This window comes from Euprymna scolopes, chromosome 9, assembly GCF_053919585.1.
Source record: "Euprymna scolopes isolate OS-2025 chromosome 9, ASM5391958v1, whole genome shotgun sequence".
Lineage (NCBI taxonomy): Eukaryota > Metazoa > Mollusca > Cephalopoda > Sepiida > Sepiolidae > Euprymna > Euprymna scolopes.
This window is the reverse complement of record NC_136490.1, coordinates 22,711,664-22,734,163: the sequence shown is the minus strand read 5'-3', so window position 1 is coordinate 22,734,163 and position 22,500 is coordinate 22,711,664. Positions and strand designations below refer to the sequence as shown.

The following is a 22,500-nucleotide window of genomic DNA, read 5'->3' as shown; positions in this document are numbered from 1 at the left end:
AAACGAAAATATCATCGCATTTTATATTTTTCGTTAAGTTAGAACACTTCGTGACATTAAATAAAGTGGATGAAAAATCATTTTTTTTACAATGCTTAGTTAAATAGAGTTACGTCTCTTAGAACGATGATGTAAGCTTCCGAATTCACACACGCACACACACACACAGCATTTTGTGTGTGTATCTATATGTGTTTGTGTCTGTGTATCTGTAACTTCGTTTTCTACACAATCCGAAACGGTTAGGCCGAATTTCACAAATGTACTTTATGTGTCGGGGAGTGTTCTTAGATAGGTTTTGTGTCGAAACATCTTAATAAGTATTTCAAAATGAAGATAGTTGAAAAAATCTGATTAAAAGAAGGCATACTCCCATTTTCATAGCGTTAACACCTTTTTGTTGCCTAAAATCACACGTATATTCGAGGAGTCTTATCATCGTTACAAGCAGAAGTGGCCGGTGTATAAAAATAAACAATGAATTTTTGATGAATAGTTTTGAAATATTTTTGTTGATAGCAAAATTGAAGCACGCTACTTTACCTTTTACTCGAATACACTTATAATCTTTGTATAAAAATAATTTTATAAAATCAAAATTAGGTTCTCTACAGTGCAATGTAGACTACAACGTATTGTGGACTAAGTTATTGAGTGAAGCTTCCTCTCGGTGCACTGCGGCGAGTCCCCTACTTGAACGAGCAATCAGTCGATTTGATTGGAAAAATTAAGTGAATTTTTTATGTTCGATCTTCAGTCCAGAGCGGATACGTGAAATGTAACCATTTTTTCGATGTTTTCATTTTTTCAAGTCCAATGTAAACAAGTTCTTGGTGAGCCGTTCCCCTTAAGCAACCCAATTTACCAAATTTACATTTCTAGCGATTACTATAATATTGTCCTTCTAACCAATATACACTCTTTAATCCTAATCCTCGAGTGGCCTCTGGGCCTTGATAAGTGGTGATCCCTTTGTAAAAAAAAACAAAAACGGAGCGATTACACGGATGTTTTGAAGTGTGGAACATTCGTTGATCCTTAAACAATCCCAGTCAACGTCGAATCTATCCTACCCTGGGGAGCCATGATGTAATATACTGTTTTTTTTTTAATCCCCGAAACAGTGTTTCATGGTAAACAACTGATGATCCCTTGAATTACATTAGTACTAATAGTGAATTCGAAAGAGCAAGATGACGTAATGATTTCCGCTGATTAAATGACTTACTGACTAAATAGTTTTCTAACGAATGATAAAAAATAAATATATCTAAATTTTTTGTATAGTTTTAAAGGTTAAAAAACTTCCATATATATATATATATATATATATATATATATATATATATATATATATATATATATAGAGAGAGAGAGAGAGAGAGAGAGAGAGAGAGAGGAGAGAGAGTGAGAGAGAAAGGGGGAGGGAGAGATATATACAAGAGTCTTCTTGAATTAGCTCTTATCACAAATTCAATCACACATTAACAACGTGGAGGTTTCTATAATGTATCGCCATTAATAAGTAAACTTTTATTAAAAGAACATAATTTAATTGTAGACACAGGTTAACTTTCTCACACTATAGAAAGCACCTCCTATGATAATTAATACATATAATCAGTTAATAAATTATACAATAAAAATATACTGATTTCATTTCAAGTTACACGTCCATATTTGAATTATAACGGATATGTTTATCCCCCAAAAAATATGAATTGCATCATATCTTTTTAAACATATTAACGGCTATGTGATTAAAAAAAATCTTACTTTCTTTTACGACGCTATGCTCTCCGCTTTTTTTTTTTTTTTTTTTTTTTTTAAATTTTCAACGACTTTTTCCGTTTCTGGAATATAATAGGGTCATACATTTCATTTCATCAAAAATATATTTTCAAATACTTGTATTGGTGTTTTGTTTTCTTAATTTAAGTCACCCAAAGGAAGTCTTAAAATAAAGACAAAATGTTAATGAACACATAACTAGGTGTGTTGTTTTTTTTATTTATCTCATTTTTCCTTCCCCCTTCTCTTTGTCTCTGTCTCTGTCTGTCTGTCTCTCTCTCTCTCTCTATCTCTCTCTATCTCTCTCTCTCTCTCTCTCTCTCTCTCTCTATATATATATATATATATATATATATATATATATATATATATATATATATATATTCCCAATTGAAGAAATTATTATTGTATTAGGTAAAAGAATAAACAATTTATGACTGATTTTTATTTAAACGTAGTCTCGTTGAATTGGTTAACTTTGTGTACGAGTATCATTTTTTGTTTCGTGTTAATTTTCTCTTTTCAGACTCGTAGATTAAATAACTGGGCATGTTTTAAAATACACAACAGGACAAAAACATGTGGGCGAAAACAAATAGATAACAAATTAATATAATAAAAGGCAGGAAAAGCTACTCAGCGGTTTTACTTATTTTAAAGCGTTTACTTACTTGGAAGTACAAATAGTCTCGAGTGTTACGTGAGAACAAAAAAATGGTGGACATGTCAGGCTAACATAATTAAAGTCTGCATAATCGCTCAAAACTCGAAAATTAAACAAAATACCGGCAGAAATTCATCTAATAAATATTTGCATGACATTTAGTATGTGGGTTTCTAACAGTATTTTGTTTAATTTTCTAATTTAGAGCGATTATGGAGGCTTTAACGATCTTAACTTCAAAAGTCCGCTATTTTTTTTCTTGCTATTACAAAACACCTGACTCTATTTTTGTTTCGAAGTAAACAAATGCTTTAAATAGGTTAAAACTCAATAAACTCATACAGTTACGGAGAAGATTAATTTATCCTGCATTTGGTAACATTCATTTCTTACTAGCAGGCCGCCCGGCATAGCTCGGTCGTTATATACGTTTAAATATGATATTTTAATTCACGCTGATTATGTACTTTATAATATCATAGAGCTAATTCTCTATTGACTATTATATTGTACCTAATATATAATAGTGATACCAGAATTTTTTTTACACAGGAATCACCACTTATCAAGGCCCGGAGGCCACTCGAGGATAAGTGTTAATGGGTATATATTAGTCAATGTGATTATAGCGTAGTAAACATAAGCAGTGGGAATTTTGTAAAGTCGATTACTTAAAGACGGTTCATCAAGAACTTGTTTACATTGGACTTGAAGACAATCAGATTGGAGTTAGCTGGAAAGCAGGCAATCGGAAGAGAGTTCCATAGGCGCGCAGTTTTAAGAAAGAAGCTTTGTTTATGGAATCTGCATTTAGGTTTAGGCACAGATAAAGATTGTGGGAAATTATTGATAGTGGTTTTGGCTAGACGAGTATTTTTCGTGAAAGTTTGGCAAGGGGGGCGTAGATTGAAGCTCAGCTGAACATTTGCCATGAAAATAACGATAAAGCAGAGACAGGCTCGCAATGACTCTTCCGTGGAAAAGAGGTTGCAGGGAAAAGAAAAGGGCATCCCCCACTAAACTACAAAGTCTATTTTGAACTCTGTCAAGGCAGGATAAGTTCTTCTGGCAGCTCCTGCCCAGATGTATCAACAGTACTCCATCTTTGGCCGTATATAGGTAGAGAATTGCATCAGGAGTGAGATATCTACTGGAGCGGTAGAGTGATCCTACCATTTTTCCAGCGACCTTGGCAATAGATTTGATATACGTGTTCCATTTCAGGTCAAGAGTAAAGGTCAAGCCCCCAAAATATATCACTTGCCTGCCATCAGCTAGAATCGGAACCAAAACATACAACTCTCCAACCTTATTTCTTAGCCTCTGAGCCGCGCCCATGCATTAATTTATGAATATAGATTTGTGTATGCAAACAGGTTTATTCGACTACCCCTGTTAAGGTCAACTGCTTCGTTTTTTAATTTTGTCCACGTAACAGCAATTTTTGTCAGCTTAAAACCAAATCGAAAGTATATAATGTTTCCGTGTTCTAGAACTTTCACCTAAAACTATACGCAATTATGCAGAATATAGAAACTATGCGTAAATAGAATTCAGTGTAATAGTGAAATGAAACCAATCATATAAAACACTATAATACACGAATAAATAATTAATTAATGCTTGTTTTTTTTTTCAAGGAATATAGAAATTAGTCAACCTTCATGTAGTCGCTCGCATATCCATCATTGAGTATATTTAGAAGTTCGTTTTAATAATTTACAAATAGCAAAATTAGGCTTTGATACCAATGTCAGAGTGAAAACATATATATTTGTTTTTTGCCGACCTTTTTGTTCCTTTGTCTATTGTAAACCCTCAAACTCTTTTTTTTACAAAGACGTCATCACTTATCAAGGCTTGGAGGCATTCCCAATGATAAGAGTTAATGAGCGTACAGTAATCAAAAGGAAGATGTCGTAGTAATTGTTATTAGAATAATACTAGTAAAATAATAACATGCCGAAATAGCATTTTATTTAATATAGTCATTACTTCCGCAAATATATGTGCCGTTCAAAAAGCCGCGTTACACACAGCACACACGCACACAAAACCTGTAAATTAAATATTGACTTACATAGACGTGCATCGATTCCTACGAATACCTATGAAAATATCGATTTATTAGATCAAATAGACAATTGATAGAGACACATATCGATTCAAATCAATACAGTGACAAATATCAATTGGCCCGACAAATATCGATCCGTCATCATAGTTTTGCAGATATAAAAACTATCAATTCCAAATATATAGACGATTATCGATTTCGATGAGAGGGGAGAACTATAAATTAGAAAAAAAAAATGTTGATTTGGCATGATAGATTAAGAGGGGACATATCGATCTCTCAAGATAGAGGGATATTGATTAAGTTGAATCTATAACCTATCTATCTGAAGAATTCAAGATAGGTCATACACAAATAGTAGTAGTAGTAGTAGTAATAGTAGTAGTAGTAGTAAGAGGAGGAGCGGAGAGGAGGGGGAGGAGGAGGAGGAGGAGGAGGAGGAGAAAGAGACCCTTTATCAACCCGAATGTCTTTTAGATTCGATATTTATCCAGATTCATAGCGTCACGGGTACTGGATTGCGTGGACTATATAAGAGGACGCTTGTCTTTCGTCGGTTATAATTCTCAATAAGGCTGGCATATATTTATACACTATAGTGGAGTGATTTGGTTACAGTACCTGGTATTTCTAAATAGGCGCTCATCTAAGTAGTACCAAGATTAAAATCGCTTAACCTATGAGTTTAATCATAACATAGAGAAACAAACGATAGATATGAAAAAAAAAGAAAGCTCTAGAGCTAACTGTAATGTGGTCGTTATACTTTACATTAGTAATTGATAAAAATGAAACTGGAAATAAATAAATAAATAAATAAAATCCGGGTCGGCATTTTCCCTTTTTTAACAATACGTTTTTATTACTGTTACTATCTTTCTTAAGATAGTCTTTCGCAGCCACCTGCCCATTTTAGCCTGATTTTCTATTTCGTCTGACCGCATGATCGTCAGAGCTTGCCCATTCTTGTCCTCGACATTATAGGCCTATTTTCTTCGACGTCGGCTTTATTTCTACTCTGAGAACGTGGTGCATATTTCTCCTTTTTTCTTTTTCTTCTCGCCCCCACTTACTAATTTGCATATGCCCTTTTTCGGCTAATTCTGCTGCTGATAATCTCTTCGCAAGCCAGCCATCCTCCGCTGCTGCTGATATTTTCTCACACACTCCTATGCACTATGTTATAGAAATAGATCGATAGATCGATGGACACTTAGGCAGTCAAATATACGAGGAGGACTTATTTGAATAAGCATACTGATTAACGGATTTTAACTAGTTTTAATAGAAACAAAAGAGACACACAAACATATACTAATGTAGCATAAATAATGCCGGACGACGTCAGATAACGTTGCTAGCCTATGATAAATAGGTTATTTGAAATTAAATTCTAGTTGAAATAATTGTTTCTATAACTATAAACTAGAAAGATAATGTTTAGAGAAGTAGGATTAATAAAATGAGTTTTAGAACGAATAAAAACAATAATATAAAAATAGGTCTGACCTCTAGCAGTCTGATGTAGTCTGACGTAGAGGTCACTTAAGATGATATGGATCTAAGAATGGGACGTGGAGATTGAGTTAGTTGAACTGAGTTTTTTTGGAGCTGAAAAGAGAAGTTGGTTTCTCTGGACCACCAGGAAACGGGTCGAATCCAACAGACTAGAAATGTTAATAAGAACGGTGCTTGCAACTGCGAGAAGAAAGGGACTAGCGGAATAAAGATGTGTAAATATTATTTTATCGGTGATTTTTAAAAATCTTCTTTTCTTTGGAGAAGTTGAAGATCTTTATTGCAGGATCGATGGTCGAAATAGGTGAACCAAGAACCAGTTGAATGGAAGCTATTGGACGAGGAGCTATTGTCCCCTTCAATGTTTTGCAGTCGATATATGCCTTGTAAACAGTCGTTTGACATAACCACTAGAGATCGATATACAAATATACATAGTCATGTGCACATACGGTATGTTGTCCAAAAGTAAACAGAACCTTAGGATGGCAGCGGAAAAGAGCCAAGAACAGCTTGGAAGTGTGCTGTTAAGTTTTGAGACATTGTGTTGAACAAAGATGGCAGTGTAGTTCAGATCAGTAACCAAGATGGCGACCAAGAATCAAATGCGGTCCGTCGCGTAGTTAACCTCTTAAGTTCTAAGATATTATGTTGAAAAAAGATGGCGGCGTAGTTCAGATCAGTAACCAAGACGGCGGCGTAGTTCAGATCAGTAACCAAGATGGCGGCGAAGAATTAAATGCGGTCCGTGACGTAGCAAACGGCGAACTGATTGAATCCAAAATTCGTCAATTTTTATAATAATTTTGCGACGTTTTGATTGGTTGTTTAGCACAGCCGTTGGTTATAAAAATGATTGGCGAATCCATTCGTCTCATACCCCCATTCGAAGTCCAAAACTTTTTACAGTATTCCATCTCGGAGGAAAACTAACCCAAAACAGATATATCTGGCGTACCGTAAGACACAAATCTGAACGCATTGAAAAACGCAAGAATAAACGTGTAATTCGAAAAGGTAGATCAGTCAGCATCTTTGATACAGTATCATCTTGCAGATAAAAGTGTTAGGATGCGTAAGTAATTACATTACTAAATAAAATGCTATTTCGGCATCTTATAATTTCAGTTACTAACGATTACTACGACATTTTCCCATTGATTACTGCACACTCATTAACCCTTATCCTCGGCACAATAACGTTGACACACCGGTTGTCTCCAGATAATTGAAGTTAAGCAACGTCGAGCCTGGTCAGTACAAGATGGGTGACCATTTGGGAAGGCGATGTGCTGTATGTACCGCGAGGTAAAAATACAATGTTGGGAAATTATCGCGGTCTATCTTCTCTCGAGGGTAGATTGGCCTCTCTTAGCCCGTGGTAGGCAAATATATCTGGTTCGTCTTTGGCCTTGTTTGAGGGAAAGCTGCAATGGAAATTCATCCCAAGAAACGACAAAGCTTCGGGTTTTATTTTCGCCAACTTTTTATTCCAGCGTGTGTTTTCTCCTTTTGGAAAGTTGCAAGGCTGATTCATGTATTACATCCCCCCCGCATATATATATATATATATATATATATATATATATATATATATATATATATATATATATATATATATATATATATATATCTTTTTGGGTTACACGTTGACCAACATGATTTTCCTTCAGAGGAGTTCATTAAATGCATTAAATTCATTAAATATAACAGTGGGTAATAGACACTCTCACTATGTATTAATTTAGTATTATTTTGTATTTGTACAACTATTTTTGTTACAAATTTGCAGACATATTTCAGCCTCAGTTGCAAAATCAGTTAAACTAAACTACAAATGTGTAGCGACAATGTTTGCATGAAAAATTTTCTTGTTGCATCTCTCTCTCTCACTCTCTCTTTCTTTCTCTTTATATATATATATATATTTTTATATATATATATATATATATATATATATATATATATATATATATATATATGTGTGTGTGTGTATATATAGCCTTGACTGTCTGAGGAACGGTCTGTAATAAACTCCTTTGTTAATTTTGGATCTACAGACCTGAAATTTGGCATGCATAAAATTTTAAACTGATGGGCAAATTCGAATTGGTCTTTAGTAGGTAAAAAAACAGCTACTAAGTGATCAAAATTAAAATAACTTGGCACGCGTAGGTCGACTTAAAGTGCTCTTGCATGTACGCGCAAATATACATATGTGCATTTTACAACGTTACTTTGAAACATTTTTCTATGCGTACTGACATAGTACAAATGGTAACAATAATGCTGGGGAGCTACATGATTTGGTTTCGATGCTAGCTGATGGGGCACAAGTCTTAATTTTGAAATCCCTACTATACATTAAGTTTAAAATAATAATTAATCGAGAATTGGGTATATTATAATAGATACGAAGTGTGCATACATTAAAATATCATATTAAAGCGGGTGGTCTGTAAGTGTATATATATATATATATATATATATATATATATATATATATATATATACTAGCATGGGTACCCGGCGTTGCCTGGGTGTTTGGAGGTATATGTTGAGCAAAAAAAATAAAATGGTAGTAGGAAGGCAAGCTCGAACTCGTACGGCGAAGGAGGAAAAGAACGGGGAAAAAACCTGACTTCTTTGCTGTTACGACCAACGCCAAACTGGAAGTGACGTAGGTTTAAATTAAGGCTAGACAATCTAAAAGAGAGGATGACTTTCGAAAATATCGGCGAAAAATCGATCCCTCCCTGTAGAAAAGTGCCCGGTTGAGGATGAAGAAATTAATGCTTTTAGCCAATTTTTCGGTATTTGTCTTCTGAAGGGTCGAGCTTAAAACGATACTGATCTTGTGTAAATCCATCGCCTCTGTCGAAAGTTTTAGGAAGACATGCAAACATACATACATTTATATATTGGTAGCTCAAATTTTCGACCCAAACTTATTAAAAAGCTTAGTACTCTTGATGAAAAATTTCAAATGTTTAGATCAGGTTTAGACAAATGTTTAGACCAGGTTAGACAAATTCTCTGAGTAATTTGGTAGAGACCGCAGAAGTCAATTCTTTTTTACTTTGACCCCTATTATGACCTCTTAAGATTTATTGTTTTGCGCTCAAATCAAGTTATTAAGCTAGATCCATGTCCAAGGAACCTATATCTAAAATTTCAATTGTTTATACTCAAAATTGTCGGAGGAGTTTGTTAGAGTTCTCAAAGGTCAAATCGTTGAACTTTGACCCCTTAACAGCCAAACTCCTGGCCGAAAACTGATTAGAAAGATTTTCCCAAATCTCCATACCCTGTATATTAAATTTCGCGTCTGTAGACTGCAAATTGACAGAGTTATTGTGTAGGGAAATGTACACAGACAGACATACACACGCAGACAGACAGACAGACACACAGACAGACACAAAGACGGACAGATAGACAGACAGACAGAAGAACACTTTTACTTTTACATATATATATATATATATATATATATATATATATATATATATATAAAGAGACGTGGAGAGAGAGAAAGGGTGGGGGACTTAGTGTTTAATGTCCTTTGCTGGTAACTCCCGATTTAATGCTAAAATTAAAAACTTTACTTTTACCAGATTTTTTTGTCATGGAAGTACACTCCTCTAAAGAAAGTTTTTTCATTTAAAAGTCGGATCACTACATTCTATTGACCCCAAACTCCCAAATACTCCAATAGTTTGATGCTTTAATCAATTAATGCATAATCGATGATAATAATTTTAAAAAAAAATGAATCACACAAACGCCAGAGGTGGATTTGAAAGCCGACGTCGCATATAATTTGATCTTTTTTTTTTTTTTTTTTACTTCTATCGTTCTTAATTATTTGCTCCTGCTAATGTTATAACACTCGGTCACTTAAAAAAAAAAATTTCAACCGGACATATTCAGTTAAGATAAAACATTCTATATAAAACATACATGAGAAATTAAGAAGTTTTTTCCTCCCTTAACTTAGAACAGACATATATTCAATTTTCATAGTATATATATATATATATATATATATAGAGAGAGAGAGAGAGAGAGAGAGGGAGAGAGAGAGTGAGAGAGAGAGAGGGAGAGAGAGTGGGGGGCAGGTTAAATGTATTCAAGAGTGAAAATTAATGAATTTAAAGAGGTTGTTAAGAGTGCTCAATAAAAGAAGAGCAAAATTATATTTTATTGTAAGGCTTCCTTCAGTCTTGACAGACTATGGATACCCACTGTAAGGGTGCCTGCGCGTGAAATTTGTGTGGCAAGAGTTGCGCAATCTCCAACCACGCCTCTCCTGAGTCAACATTGTTGCATACCAGTGGCAAGTTGAGGTACAAGACGACTGGAAACAATGCCGAGATAAGCGGAGAGCACATACAGCGCCTAGAATTCCCAAATGGTCACCCATCCGGTATTAGCCAGGCTCAACGTTGCTTAACTTCGGTGATCTGACGAGAACCGGTGTGTCAACGTGATTATGCCGTATATTTTATATTTTTATTAATACAAACAAATTTACATAATCACGACACTGGGCATAGTAATGATTCAGACAAATGACCGGTTAAAACCAGAAGTCCTCGTCAGGCGACTAAATAAACGGTTGTTTTCCACAAAAGAAATCCATCTTCACCCCCCACCCATACACACACATATATATGTGTGTGTGTGGATGTGTTTAGTCATAAGTTTAAGACAAAATAAGATAAATATAGGAAGATATGATAAGGAATCAACATCATAAAAAGGTTATAGAGGCTTTTTATGTCAAGGTATCTTGAAACGTAATGAATGGTTCATTTCGAGGAGGAGGAGGAGGAGGGGCAGCTAGCTAGCTTACAGATATAGAGAAATGCGACATATATATATATATATATATATATATATATATATATAGGGAGAGAGAGAGAGAGAAAGAGAGAGAGAGAGAGAGATTTGTTGCTGGTGGTTTTTAGCAAAATACACAATATCGAATGTATACATATATATTCGTTTTAAAATATAATTATCCACTGACACGTGTTTTGTCGTCTACGACTCGTCAGAACGGCTGAATCTAGCGAGATTTGTAATCGGGGCCCTAATGGTAAGAAACCTAAACTTTTCACTCGTCCACCTCGCTAACTCTTCGACTATATTGCGATTTACGTAGATGTTGTTTGTTTTTGTTTTTGCAATACGTTTTGAAAGAATTCAATTATTTACGAAAGTGCATTTTTATCTTCTATGTAAATCGCGATATATCCGAACAGTCAGCGAGGTGGACGAGTGGTAAGAATTTAGGCATCTTACCATGGAGTCCCAGTTTCGAATCTCGCTAAATTCAGCCACTCTGATGAGTCGTAGACGACGAAACACTTGTCAGTGGATAATTATGTGTTAAAAATATATATATATGCCGCTCTTCATATGGTGGTACCAAATTAGTCAAAGGGGAAATTATTCCCAACTCGGATTTAGGTAAAAATGCACTCGTATATAATTGAATTCATTCTAAACGTATCACAAAAACAACATATATATATATATATATATATATATAGAGAGAGAGAGAGAGAGAGAGAGAGAGAGAGAGATTGAGAAAGAAAGCGATATAAGAGAAGAAAAGATGGAGAGAGCAACAAATTACTTAATATATATTCAACATAATAGTGTTCATTAATTAAATATTTTGACCCTTCACTTTATTTAAAAATTTACCAAAAAAAAGGAAATTAGCCAATTTTAATAAAATTTTCAGTATTTATTAAATAATGATCACGGAATATAATGAAATAATTATTTTTATTTAAATCTTAGTGGAAATTTAAAAATACCTTTACTAAAGTTACAGTTTTCAGTAGTAAATAAAAAAACGCAAGAATTTATTTTTGCTTTTTTTTTTTGTATATAAATAAAGCATCGTAATTTGTAACAATAAAAAAAATAATAATTTTTACAGGGACATTACGAAAAAGCCCGTAAAGTCCGTATTAATTAATTCCATATAACTCGAAGAAAAACGAATTTCTCGAACTACCGATATTACTATTGAATTAAGCATTGATTATTTAATATTTTCACAAAAAAAAAACAATTATGATAGCAAAAATATTTCTACATTTTCTTTTTAAATTACAGATTTCGCGTAATTTTTATATGCAAGATTTTAATAATTTGCTTGATTGCAAGAGTGTGAAACTTTCGGCGTAACATTTTTTATATAATATTGGCTAATAATTAAAAAACAATTAATTTAAAAACAGGAACATAGAAAAATAATTAAATTTAAAAAAATGGTAAAATGTATACAAACATTTACAATAGAAATATACGGATGCCCATCCGAGTGGAAAAAAAGAAACCCCGCACCGCTCCTTCCTTTTAATTACATGACGTCATTCTCAGACAGCTTTTCGACTGTCTCAGATTTTGGGCCTCCGTATATTCCGTATTTCCAAAAGTATGGTTTGTGAACGGCAAAAACACTCGGTTTGGGGGGTAATTAATTTTTTTTTTTTTTTGTGCAAACAAGCTGTTTGTTTTTTTTTTTATTTTTTAATTTAATTCAATATCTTAGGATTTTACTTTACTAATTATCTTTGAAATAGACCCAGAAAACTAATATTTATCTCTATAAGGATTTTTAAATTGAATTTATTTAACTTCAAAATTTAGCTGAATTGGTTAGCTCGCCGTGAAAACATTTTTCATAACTTTTTTTTTTCACGTGTACAAATATTTTTTTCTTTGGGAAATTAAGTTTAGTCCTTAATCTTTCAAATACAATCAAAAAATATTCGAAAACCTGCAAAGAAATTATGATAAATCGGCTTTCAAAACTAGGTTCCCCTATCCTTATTCGTTTATTCGCCCATATCTAGTATATATTTTTGGGTTAGTAAGCCTAGGTTTTCGTGTGTTCGATCTCTCTAGAGCCAATTTATTATGGTGAACTGATAGATTGACTCTGAGGATGTCGCACACACGTACACAGACACACACACACACACACACACACACACACACACACACACACACATCTCGACTAGTCCAAGTAAAGCAAAAAGTCACACAGATATGTGTGTATCGCTTGTTTGTCTGTCTGCCTATCTCCATCCTCTCTTTTTCTCTCTCACTCTATCTCTCTCTCTATCTCTATCTCTCTCTGTCTTTCTCTTCCTCTTTTTTTCACTGTCTCTGCTTTGCTATGAAGCGAGTACTCGTCAAAACACAGAGGTTCGGTGTAGGAGGGAAACGTTCAGAAAAGGCCATTCAAAGTTAACGCCCAGTTAACTCCCGCTTGTCAGTGCTTTTATTTTTTTAAAACAGTATCATAGTTTTTTCCTAAATAAAACATAATAAAATATATATATATATATATATATATAGAGAGAGAGAGAGAGAGAGAGAGAGAGAGAGAGAGAAAGAAAGAAAGAGAGACAGAGCCAAAGAGAGAAAGTAAGTGAAGAGGTAGAGAAAGAAAGAAATATATATAGCCTCGAATGTACGTACATATACTCTTTCAAAAGCGCTCAACGCAATACATGCCAATAAGGCAACGACAATGCACACGCCAACAATTGTTGGCCACGCCTCCTTAACAACCAATCAAAAATTGTATTTGTCGATTGGTTCATTTGTTCTTGCCTTCTCGCATTGTTTTTCATTAAGTAACACCGCCACCACTATTGTCTTGTTTACTCTCACTGTTACTCTTGATCTGTCTCCTCCTCTTTTTAGTTTTTTCTTTCTTTTTTCTTTCTAGTCTTTTGTGATTTTTTCTTCCTTTCTTTCAAGTCTTAATTCAATCCGTTTCTTTTATTTCGTTCTTTCTCTCGAACTCTTCTTTTTATTATTTTTTCTTCTTTTTTTTTAACATTTAAAAAAATTTTTTTTTCCTTATTTTAATATTTTTTTCGTTCTCGCTTCTGAAATTTTCTTTACTCCTTCTAAAATTATTTCGTTCTTTTTTTTCCGTATTCCCCACTCCCTTTCCCTCTTTCTCTCTTTCTCTCTCCTTATGTATGTATGTACGTACGTATGTATGTATGTATGTATGTATGTATGTATGTATACACCTATCTATCTATCTATCTATCTATCTCTTTTTCTCTAAATTTTCCTTATGTTTAATTTATTTTTCTTTCAATATTTTCTATTCTCTCCTTTTTATGCACATTTTTTTTCGAACTTTTCTTTGCTTTTAATTTACTTTTTTCTTTCTCTCTTATGAAAAGCGCTGACCCCCACCCCCTAAAAAACACACTACAGGAATCCAAGGGAAACGAGATTTCCTTATTCCTACAATCTATAATTTTCCAAAAACAAGTTAGGAGAGCTGAATAAAACGAAGAGAGAAAGTCCAAGTCAGACACTCACATGAAGGCTACTGTGAGTATTGGAATATTAGGGAGATCAAAGTTAATCCAAATTCCACAGAAATTCAACGATCGTTCTCAGCGAAAATGCAATGGTAAATAACTGTTGCGATAACGCTAAATGATTTGCAAGTTTTATAAAAAAGAAAGAACCTAGAGCGTGCTGGAGGTTGGGGGGAGACTTATTTTTCCACAGTGAGTATTCATCGATAATGTTTTGTGTGAACAATAAATCATAAAAGCATTAGGAACATTTCTCGAAAACCTGCAAGGAAAAAAAAAGACCAGTAATATGGAAGTAAAGAGAGAAATTGCACCGTATAAGATACTGAAATTATGAAAACGGCTAAAAGTTTAAAGAAATTCCTTGAGTGGAGAAACCAGCATAAATAACTGACTAGCCCATCACAGATAAGTAAAAATGAACTACACACACACACACTATTTTAAAAAACTGATGACTATTTTCAAAAACTGATTACATATAATGATAGAAGATGTTTGTGCCTATTTCCATTCTATGGAGGCCAGTCTCGAACGCAGACCCCACAATTTTATTATACCATCCCTATTTAAGTTAAAACATACTTATCAAAGTATTATTATGTACATCGATATCAAAAACACTTGTAAACTTTTTTTTTTTTTTTTTTATTTCCATACTTTGTGGACCAGGTGCATACGCAGACCCCTCAATTTTAATGAATCATCATTATGCCAGATCAAACATACCCATTCCTGTGTCTCGATACATCTTCTATCTTTATATATGATCAGTTTTCTATAATAGTCAACCATATAGGAGCTTATTCGTGACCAGACACACACACAGACGTTCAGCTTTATATTATAGACATATATATATATGTGTATGTGTGTGCGTGTGTGTTTGGTGTGTGTGTGTGTGTGTGTGTGCACGCGTGCGGGTGTGGGGGGCCTTGCAAATTGAATTTTCTTTGGAATTGAATAAGCATGCTTTTCGGAAGGAGGGCGTAAAGAAACCCCTTTTCACCTCACACAAAACAGGATATTCCAAGAAATATACTGTTTCTTTTAATGTGCTTTTCCAAATGAATTCTACTGAAGTAGTCTTTTGAATAAAAACGAGACGATTAAAGTTTTCCTTTTTTATCCAATTTCAGCTAGAGATATTTATCCTTGGTCTCCAAAATCAACAGAGATTAAACCATTCCTGTAATGATCTGATTCCTGTTGATTTTGCGGTGGGATTTTGTTCTGTGCAGTTCTAGGAGGTTCACACTCCCAGGCGTTGCCTTCTCTCTTTGAAAAGGGGTTCTCTTTGAGAAGGGATCAGTTTATCGCTAATCAACTGAGGTACCCTCACCGGGGAATACCGATGGTGCTGTCCAGACGATTTTTGCAGGTCAGAGTGCACCTCCTTGGGGGCGCTGACTTATCTATCCCACTTTCCACCTTTGCAGTGTGTGCAGTCGGTACCAACACTATTCGGGTTTAACCGGCTTCCTCCGGAGGAGGAAGTTTCATGGGAGTCTGAAATTCACAGGCGGTCCCCAGTCGCATGTATATCCCCGTTAGGGGAGATGACGACGTTAGGTTTTTTGCAACTTTTGCAGGGAGGTGTCGACGTCCTCCTACATACCGCACTTGGAATTGCCAAATCGGTCACCCATTTTAGCAATGACCAGGCTCAATGTAACTTAACTTCGGTGATCTGACGGGAACCGGTGTTTCAACGTGATTATGCCGTATATACCCTTGGCCTTGCAGTGGGAGAGAAATAAAAGAATCAATTACGTTTTAATACAATTTCCAATTCTTATATATTTAGATTGTAAGCCCGAAAAATGATTTGGAAAATACTTCCTTATATTGCTCTTAATGGTCAAATATTTCTCCTCTTCGCTTCGGCAGAAACCTTAAGATTTCATTCGTAATAATTATTATTATCGCATTGGATTTTGTAAGACGGTCGACAGCAAAACGAAATAAAGAGGCGGTAACGGTATACTTTTTTGTTTCTTACCTGTCCAACCTCCACGACAGGTAAACACAAAAGATCTTTACAAAAATCCGTTCGTTTATCAATGTTGGCATTATTAGTTGGCATAATTATAGCACGGACTTAGGAAGCGTTTCCTTCGAATTGGCGGGGGAGGACTAGTGTTTGGCCGGTTCCCAAAATGCTCCTCGCTTCTAGAAGGGGGAAAAAAGCCATTATGGTTAACGTACCCAGGGTATTTTAATGAGGTGAGTTTTGTGGACCCATGCTGTCAGTGTCCCGAGGGAGGGGGGTAGTAATTTGACCGGCTTACCCAGAGTGATCTAAGAATTCACAGATTAGGACGTTATAGAAGTGGTTTATTTGTTGACACAAAAAATATTGAAGGTCAACAAGACAACAGGAGAGGAGGGAAAGGTTTGTAAATGTTTTTTTCTCTGAAAGAAGTTGGAGCACTGAAGCGTGTATATACATAGATTTATATATATATATATATATATATATATATATATATATATATATATATATATATATATATATATATAATTGCTATTGTGGGCTTCTTCTTGTGTCCATTAGTGGGTTACGAAGTGCGAAGTATATTGAGAGAAAATCCATCCGTTTAACGGTATAGAACTTGGGTTACCTGATGCTCGTGTCGTTCCGTGCATATAGAAAGGAATTCGTGGGGAAACTCGTTCGAGAACATGTATTTCTCGCGTTAATGTTGCATTATGAACTAAACTCAGAATCCAAACCGGTAAAAGAAAAATGCACCCGAGCACAACTTTCTAAGAAAGATCGATTGTACATGAGCAACCTCGATGCAAATAAGTCGATTTTTTTAAACGAATGTATATACACGCCTTTTTCTCTCTTTTTCGCCCACACATACGAAGTGCCTTAAATAAGTTTCCAGCCTTTTTTTAATTTTTTTGTACAGGCATTTAAAATTGTTGTAAACTTTGGAAAATTCAGCATGTTATTGCTATACATTTTATGAGATGACTGACCAATATTTCTGATTTCAGGTTCAAATGCACAGCTACAGTAGGAATTGGAACATACCCTACTAAAGTCTGATTGTCACAGCTGGTGAGTTTCAAAATACAACCTGGACGTGAGGACACTTTAGAAGAACGATAAACAATATTATTCTGTTTTAAACTTGGAAAATGTCACAGAAACGTATGGAAAGCATCAGATAGCCTTTGTACCATCTTGCTTGAATCAAGAATCAGTTTTTGAGTGGCATAAGATATTGAAGGAAAGCAAGGAGTCTGTGAGGGATGATGAGAGGTGTGAGAGAAGTAAGGATGTCAGAATACCAGAGTTAATTGGCCAAATAAAGAATTTCATGGATAATATCGTTGTGTGCCAATAAGTGCACAGTTTGATGTCAGTGTGGGAACTGTACACAATTTTCACGAGGAACTAACGATGCGGAAGTTTTGCGTGAATGCACCAGTTTACAACTTCATACTTGTCACAGACTATTTGACCAAGATGGGCATAAAAGTTCCTCGCCCTCCCTATAGTCCAGGCTTTCTTATTTGTAAGTTCTCGTTATTCCCTAAGCTCAAAAAAAGCCTTACAGGCTGTGGTTTGAGAAACTTGAGGAGACGAAAGAGGCTGTGACGAAGGTCAATGACACACTCACATAAGATGACTTCCATGGGGCCTTCTAGAAGTTGGTGAAACGGTACAATCAGTGCGTTGCAGCCGAAATAGATTACCACGAAGGGGACTAGAGTTCCACATGTGCAATCTCAATGAAAGTACCCATAGGTAATAAGTCTTGAAACTTATAGAAGGCACCTCGGATGTATATGCATCAGGTTAGTGTAAAAATATTTGCACGTTTGTATAAGTGGAATTTTAAACTCTATTTTATTTTTTGCGTACTTTTATTACTTGAACAGATTTTATCTCATTAATTAATAACTTTGCTTTCAGATTATTAAAGTATCATTCCTTTTTTTTCTGTAAAACCTGAAAAGGATCTTATTTAGTCAAGAAAGAAGGAGTCATCTTCCATCATGATAATGCTCGTCCTCACTCAATACTACTTAGAAGAGATTTCCTAAGAGAATTTGATTGGGAAATATCGATCTATTCTTCATGTTCACCTGAGCTCGCTATCACGGATTATCACTTTTTTTTTTTGGGGGGGGGGATTACAAATCCATTTAAATGACGTTAAGTTTATATCAGATAAGAAGATTGAATATGAGTTAAATTCATATTTCTCATCTAAACAAATTTTACAAGCGAAGCATTTATAATCTATCGTCGTTATTATTGTGAATAAAGATGACTTTTTTTTTTTTAATTTTCAAGATGAAATTTTGAATCGACAAAAACTTTCGCACCACCTCATATATATGTTTATATTAGTGCTGGGACGATTAATCGGAATCGGGAATCGGAAAAATCGGAACATTTTGGTGTATCGGAATTGGTATAAAAATCGGAAACATTGGTGGCTACTTTCCGATGCCAAAAACTATTCTTTTAATTGTCTTTTTTTTTTTTGTAATTTTGTTTAAAGTAAAATCTTCCATTGCTGGTAATAATGATAAAATAATAAATATTTATTGATTTTAAAATACCAGTTAAGCTACAAGCGATAGATCATCCTCCACAAGTGTAATTAGTTTAGGAACATATCTGCATATTAAACATGTGTTTTTTTTTACGGAAATTAGGGAAAATAGCAACTTTATAGTTAAATATTTAGAGATTTATAAAAAATCGGAATCGGCATTTAGCACGGAATCGATAATTGTATCGGGATCGGGAAAAATATTGGAATCGTCCCATCACTAGTTTATATATTTATCAACGGTTTGTCTTTATTTCAAAATTTTCTCAAGTTTGCTTATTTGAAGACAAAACATAAAAGTAAATCAAAGTGGACCTTCAAATCAGTCATCTTGAGAAAATTTTGAAATAAAGACGAGCCGTTCATGAATATACAAATAATACATGGTTTTCAACTTTTTATTTTCCACACTTGTTATACATTAAATTATCATCATAATCAATGTATAGGTGGCCATTTGCAATCTCATCTGTCGCTATATATTTGGAACTATCTTGCGTTGCTATCTATCCTGCAAGTCTCCAGCAGGATTAAATAGTCACTTACTAAGTCAAAGACGAAAAAGGAAGAAGGCGAAGAGTATAAACTGAAGGCTAGCGTCCTCGAGTTCTTTAACATTGTCGTCCATCTTGAATGTGTTTGCTTTAACATTGTCGTCCATCTTGAATGTGTTTGCTTGTGTGTGTGAGGGGTATTCCCTCAAAGGAGCATTATTTTATGAAATACTCGCTGTCTGTATCCCGCTATTGCCAAGGATTAAACAAGAATTTAATATTAAGTAACAAGTCCTTCTAAAAGCTAAATTAAATAATTATGTTATAGTTCTTTTTAAATTAAATTTTTACTTTAGTCTGTTTACACGTAGTCACAATTTTACAAATGGCAAAATATTAAAAGGAACATAAGGAATTTAGATGTAGTAGTTTTAGTACTTTTATCTATTGCATTTGCTGTAAAATAATCACAATAAACATATGAAGTAATGAATTTTCGAAACAAAGGTAACAGTTGGGTGAATAAAACCAGGATTTTAAGTTGTATAGTATTATCGTATGCTATATAAGCTATTTACAGCCGATTACTACGTAAACTACCGGTGGCCCAGAGGTAATGTCTTAGCCTGTAGTATCAAAGATGACTTGTGATTGAGTTTGAATTTTTCGAATAACAGTAATTATTACTTCCCACACTGCTGATTGCGAAAGCTTGAAACACTAGTGGTTATTAGTATTAAAATTTAGAGGTGATGGTGGTTCAGTGTTTAATGACACGGAAGTACAACTTAGGGAGTTAGGAATTAAGATTACATATACTATTATAAATATATATATATATATATATATATATATATATATATATATATATATATATATATATTTGGAGGTACAGAATTTATATACAGTTTTGAATAAAATAGGTGGAAGTTTCTCAAGAGCTCTTTCGGCTATCATCTCATCAGGAGAAAATCGATAGCGTCCAAAATAATATTATGTCGAAAATAAAGAGTTCTAATGAGGAACTTACTGAATGTGCCAAAAGTACGGGGACACTAAAATAAATTTATTAACGTTTAAAAAACGATTAAAATATTGGCACAACGAGGGGGGGGGAAACCGGGAAAAAAGATTCAAAGTTCCCCAAAGAGAAACAATGCGTTTGATGCTTCCTTTTGCCGGCACAAAGAAGGTTGACGCACCGGAATAGAGACATACTCCAAAATCTTTAAATGGTTTTTGGAGGCCGCTCTATGTAGCACCTCGAACCATTCTATTTTATATCTATCGGCACAGCACGGGTTGTCAACCAAATGCTGGTCAATAGCAGAGTCCAAGGCTGAAGGAGGGAAACCACCAGACCCCATTCTCCCTTGTCTGATCTTCGATGGAACATGCTGGTTTATACGAGTCAAAAGATGCACTGTCATTTGAATTGATATACAATATTGCTATTTTGGATGTAAGGCAAACTATCCTTGCGAAAAGACGGAAAATCAGGTCTCGTAATATATACCAAATGCAAGGACACAGAATAAAAGCAGTCGTAAATACTTCTGCGAATCTGTTTGGAAAGTCTGTTACTCTTTTCCCCAATCCACGGTAAATTTAAATAAACCAGGCATTTCAAGGGTCCAAACTTTTTAAGGGATTTAAAATCCGCAACTTTTTTGAAAATACAGTCATCAATAAGGTCAACAGGATAACCATTATTGATGAATATCTCCCTGATCTTATCGATTTTGGCGTCTAATCTGTTAGGCGAACAAATCATGAGGGCTCTATGTACCAAAGTATTAATTAAGCCAACCTTACGTGATTTAGGTACAAAAGACAACCAGTTCACATATAGGCCAGTAAATGTCGGCTTTCTATAAATTGTAGTGAGAAATCCCCCCTCCCTTGAACGTTCGACAAGAACATCCAAGAAGGGAAGCGAATTGTCCTTCTAACTTTCCATAGTGAATTTAAGAGCCCCATGCGAGGAATTCAACCTATTACAAAATATCGACGCTTCACCTTGCGATGGAAAAATGGCAAAAGTGTCGTCAACATATCTGAAATATGCAGTGGGTTTTGTTATGGAATTGAACAAAACGGATTCATGGTACCCGACGAAAATATCCGCTAAAGTTGGGGCCAACGGACTCCCTATTGAAACCCCGTCGACCTGACAGTACATAATATCACAAAAACTAAACTCCACGGTAATTTCCCTCTCAATACAGACCGATCGGTCTTCTGTGCATCATGTTTAAGTTGCAGGAAGTCATTCACCTCAGTAAAAGAAAAATACTTCCTCAGTGACATGCAATATAGTTTCCGTTCTGCTAGATCTACGGCAGATCTGCTAACAGTTATATTTCATACGATTTGCGAATCTATCGAAGGAGGCTTCCTTTGTAGGACAATTGCTTTTGACACATCAAAGGCCTTTGATAGGGTATGGCATAAAGGTCTACTCCACAAAATCTTCAACTACGGTATAGCTTTTCAATTATTAAATCACTTCTCTTTGATAGGTTCATAAGACTAGTGTTGGATGAGCTAAAATCATTCGCTCACCGCCTTAATGATGGAGTCCTTCAGAGGCTTATCCTGCGCCCATCTCTCTTCCTAATCTGCTTCAATGATCTCCAAAATCACATCCTAAGATAATTCGTAGACATTTATGCTGATGACACTACCATCTATGGCAACGCGCCAAAGGCCGTTAACGACCAAGTTCTCCCTGGTTCTCTCTCCTCTGATCTTGATCACGTGGTGCAATGGAGAAAGAGGTGGCTGGTTAAGTTTAATGCATCTAAAATCAAGCGCCTATCTTTACATTATCAACGCTCTGATCCCCGTCTGACATCAATTGAAATGAATGCCTCTCGTCTGTGGGAGGGTATATGTTTTTCCAAGCTTCTGAGTCTGACCGTTAGTCCTAATCTGAGATAGAACACGTACATCAAATCCGTTGCCAATGCTGCTGGAGAAATGGTGGGAT

The 22,500-nt window shown here is 34.8% G+C and overlaps 1 protein-coding gene and 1 pseudogene across 3 annotated transcripts in view; both read right to left on the bottom strand.

Moving 5' to 3' along the window:
• The window catches only part of LOC145284464 (uncharacterized), a 763,119-nt gene that overhangs the window by 460,191 nt on the left and 280,428 nt on the right, over nucleotides 1–22,500 (bottom strand). The gene's annotated exons all lie outside the window — the stretch shown is intronic.
• Nucleotides 10,440–10,556, bottom strand: LOC145285114 (5S ribosomal RNA; annotated as a pseudogene).